The 4,856-nt window shown below is 36.1% G+C and overlaps 1 non-coding gene across 1 annotated transcript; it reads right to left on the bottom strand.

Moving 5' to 3' along the window:
• Positions 1-4,783: 4,783 nt before the first annotated feature.
• TRNAK-CUU (transfer RNA lysine (anticodon CUU)) lies at positions 4,784-4,856 on the bottom strand. Its single transcript has one exon. It is a non-coding gene; the product is annotated as a tRNA-Lys (tRNA).

The following is a 4,856-nucleotide window of genomic DNA, read 5'->3' as shown; positions in this document are numbered from 1 at the left end:
GAAATAAAGAGTAACAGTCCTGATGGTCATGTGTCTCAAGAAACTCCTAGTCTGTATGCAAGAAATCTAGTCCACTGCGTATCTAAAGAAACTCCTAAACTGTATGCAAGAAATCACTAGGTTTTTTGGTCTCCCTCACTGCCACAACTTCACAGAGTAGACTCTTCTATGAGGAAATACTCTACTGAAATCAGTGAGGAATACTGAGTCTGAGGGAGATGGCTTGCTATAGATAAATTGTAGGATATAAAGTAGTGAGTGTTTAAAAGCTGCACCAACCCTGTATTTTATCAGACTGAATACTTATACCAACCAACCTTCTAGTCCTACTCTTAGCCACATTAAACAGAAACATGAAAATAGATGGTGGTCACTTCCTTCATGTGGTTATAGACTCTGATGCAAATTAGCTCTTTAAAACTCACCTTCAAAATTAAAACAATGAAAGTAAAACACGTGATGTGATTAAACCTACACACATGAGATAGAAGACGATTCTCTTTTTATACGCAAAGATAATAATTCAGAATCTTTCTCTTTCATAAATACCTGCTTTCTTTGGTGTTAATATTAAAAATGCTTCTGAAAATAATTTCATTCTTTCATGTTTCACAAGCAAGTTTTTTTCTGTTATATTTTAAAAAATCTACATGGGCTGCATTTAAATTTTGGTAACACAATGAATACAGCAACTCAGAATGTTCCTAGAATAAATCACCTCCAGACCCAAATCAAAACACACAGAAAAGGAATGAAACTCAGTTTAAAAAGAGAGAGAGAAAGAGAAAGAAAAATTCAGTTTTCTTCAGGAGCAACAGCTAAAACACAATAAAATAGCCATCATTTACTTTCTAGTTATTAAGCATTTTCCAAAAATAGCAAATTAATGTTTGAGGTGTGAAAGAGAAAGGTTTCAAGTCAACTAATAAAAGGACAGTATGATAAAGATAACCATGCCTCAAAACAAACCAACCCTGAAACACTTACTCTTACAAGGCAGAGCCAATGATAATATAAGATCACTGTGAATCACAATGCACTGAACACACCACCCCTCACCATTTCGTGCACAGAAAAATGAAGGTTAAAATAAAATGCAAAGGTTATCCACGTGATAGCAAAAGACTGGAACTAGCCTAAATGTTCATCAAAAGAGTGGCTGAATAACTCTGGTACATCCATTCAATAAAGCAGTATACCGCATAATAAAGCAATGATGAGGAGCTCTGTATACTGCTCTGGTAGGATCTCCAGAATATATTGATAAGTGAAACAGCAAGACACAAAACAGTGGAAAACAGAAGACTCAACCAAAATTAAACATAATGAGTATATATTAAAGGAAATGGTGACAGGAGATCAAGGATGAAAAGTTATTCCTCTTCCCTCAACCGCTGAGCCACCCAGGCATCCCAAAGTTATTCCTCTTCAAACATTCTTTTATTCCAGTAACTTTTTTTTTAAATGAGAAAGTTAAAAAAAATAATAATTTCTAGAAATTCAAACTATAAAAACTATACCAAATTGATGATTGGCATCAACACAAAAACTAAAGTATTTTGACTACAAATACCTTACTGAACTATATCCTGGGGGAGGGGGGGGGAACAAATCTTAAACTGTTGGTGGTCTTACTATAATAATACTGGTATCATTACCGAAACTGTCACATATAAATAGATTAAGTTATTCCATGAATGTCATTAGGAACTAAGATTTTCTACATAAAAGTGATATAAGTTTCAACACAGGGACGCCTGGGTGGCTCAGCGGTTGAGTGCCTGCCTTTGGCTCAAGGTGTGATCCTGGATTCCGAGGTTCAAGTCCCACATCAGGCTCCTTGCATGCAGCCTGCTTCTCTGTCTGCCTGTGTCTCTGCCTCTCTCTCTCATGAATAAACAAAATCTAAAAAAAAAAAAAAAATAGTTTAAACATAAAAACTCTTAAATAGGGCAGCCCGGGTGATTCAGCAGTTTAGCACTGCCTTCAGCCCAGGACCTGATCCTGGAGACCAAGGATCAAGCCCTGCTTGGGGCTCCCTGCATGGAGCCTGCTTCTCCCTCTGCCTGTGTCTCTGCCTCTGTGTATGTGTGTCTGTCTCTAATAAATAAATAAAATAAATAAATAAAATCTTAAAAAAAAAAACCTTAAATACGAATTGGAAAAATCAGTATGATTTTCTTTTTCTAAAAAATACATATATCTTAACTATCCAATGAAAAGGCCTAAGCATTGACAACCCAGTAGCCATGAGTACCACGACTAGTATATAGATTATGGTATCTAAATACTATTTTCACTAGAAGGAACCAAGACTCACAGAAGAAATGGCTGACTCTAGACTGCGATAAAAAGTGTATAAATGAGCTGGGGCCAAGGAAGTTATCAAAGATTACCAGGATCATACAAAAGATCACAGAAGCCAATCTGAAAAGGCTTCCACTGGACAACAATGAGGCAATCTGAGCAACAATAAGAACAAAAAATGAGTGCAATGTACTGAAGTACAACACCTAAAGATAAACTCATAAAAAAATAAGTCCCCATTGATCATCTTTGGAGATTAGATTACCATTAAGATACCCACTCATTACCTGAAAATTGACAAAGAATTCTGTATTTTTCCTATCTTTCCATATGAACTGTATTTCAGCACAGTCAGTAGGAGAATTCGATCTAGTAAACTCAACAATCATCAACAGCAACTAAAATCAGTAGGTGAAAGGTTGATGGGGAACTTTGTAACAGACGGATCAGGATGACTATACCAAAATCCACTGGTTAATTTTGCCATCACTAAAATAAGTGATACAATAGGTAATCAATAAAAAGCTGGGGTGGGGAGTCTGATGTAACTACCAGTCTCTAAAAAATACAGGTAATAGAAAAACATGTTAAAGGATACCACAAGGACGCACAGAGCCAATAAACGTTAACAGGCTACTATTACTTATTGAGAGATCTGAAATCTGGTAATCACATGCTTATTTAGATCCTAACTTCAAAAAAAATGAAATTAAGTAACATTAAAGAATTACTGCCAATTGTACTAGGCATGATAATGCTATTGTGGTTACTTTTTTTTTTTAAGATTTTATTTGAGAGAGAGGAGAGCAAACACAAAACAGAGCAAGCACCAGTGAGGACAGAGGCAGAGGTAGAAGGAGAAGGAGGCTCCCCACTGAGCAGGGAGCCCAACTCAGAACTTGATCCCAGGACCCTGAGAAATCAGATGCCCAGGTGGTTACTTTTTAAAAAGCCTTTATCTCAGGGTGCCTGGGTGGCTCAGTCAGTTAAGCACCCAGCTCTTGGTTTCAGCTCAGGTCATTATCTCATGGTTGTAGGACTGAGCCCTGGGTAGGGCTCTACACTCAGAGCAGAGTCTGCTTCAGAGACTCTCTCCCTATCCTCCTCCTTCCTGCTCATTCACACACATTCTCTCTCTCTCAAATAAATAACATCTTTAAAAATAAATAAAAATAAAAAGGCTTTATCTCGTAAAGATACAAAAGCATGAAAAAAAATACCTGGAGTGCTTCAAAGTATTCCAGTAACAACAACAACAACAAAAATGGGAGACAGATAAAAACCAAAATGGCAAAGTATTAGTAACTGTTAAAGCTGGATGAGTATACTGGGCAGGGAGGGCATTCATTGTACTATATATTCTCTCCCGTATGAATATTTGAAATTTTTCATAATAAAAAAGTTAATGTTTAATTGCAATACAAGGGAGGATAACCAATCCCCAAACAAGTAAACCTCAAGGGACCATGTGTCCACATGCAGCAAGTGAAGGTGGGTGGTTAGAAGTGTTCTGGCAAAACTTATATATTCCGGTTACCATTCAATCACGCATCTACCCACAATCAGAGCTCATTCACCTGGCTATGGCTGAGCATTAATCCATTTACCCAAGCAGAAACAATCCAGGATTTACCATCTGATTTAAACTTTATTTAGAATTTCACTCCCCAACAGTAATAAAAAACACACAGATCACAAATATGTAACGACAGTGAACATTATGCCATGATGGGAAATATATTCTATAAATTAACTTCTGATAAGTAGCATCAACACACAGTTCTACTTTAGGGATCATTTAATTAAAAAAGACTCATGGTTGAGAAAATTTTTTAAAAAAGCAAAAATTCAGTAACAGTAGATATTTTGCTTGGGAAGGAGATCATTAATATTCTTAATACCTAAATCTATTTTTTACCAATCTGCCAATCTTTTAGGGTAAGTCACCAGAGTGCTGTATTTCCATTTCTTGAGAAAAATCTTGTGTTCTTAAGGTAAACATAAAAACAACAGGGTATTTTGTACATCATTTTGCAAATTAGAAATCTGGTTACAATTTTCACTTCCAGATACCAAATTCCAGATGTGTAAGATTTATAAAATAATGCAGAATATAAAGTTGGTTCATCTATAAAACAGAAATGTATCAAAACTCCTATCCTATGGGATTTTTGTTTATGTCTCAAATGTCAAGTTATACTACACAAGAATTTAAGAAAATGCAGTTGGTCCACAGACCTAGCCAACAAGCCCCTAGCCACTTAAAAATATTCCAGTAATCACAAAGAGATGTGAAGTACCATCAAAAGCTCACTAGAAGAGGTCAAATCTTATTCTCTATGACAGAAAAATATTACAAACTGACAAGGTAGATGCACCCCTCATGGAAACAACCAAGGGTAAAATGATAGGACTAGGACTTGAAATTAACAACATTAGCCAGTATCTTTTTATTTATTTTTTAAAATATGCTCTATGCCCAACATGGGGTTTGAACTCATGACCATGAGATCAAGAGTCACATGCTCTACCAACTAAGCCAGCCAGGC

The sequence above is a fragment of the Canis aureus genome, chromosome 19, assembly GCF_053574225.1.
Source record: "Canis aureus isolate CA01 chromosome 19, VMU_Caureus_v.1.0, whole genome shotgun sequence".
Classification (NCBI taxonomy): Eukaryota; Metazoa; Chordata; class Mammalia; order Carnivora; family Canidae; genus Canis; species Canis aureus.
This window is presented reverse-complemented; position numbering and strand designations above follow the sequence as displayed.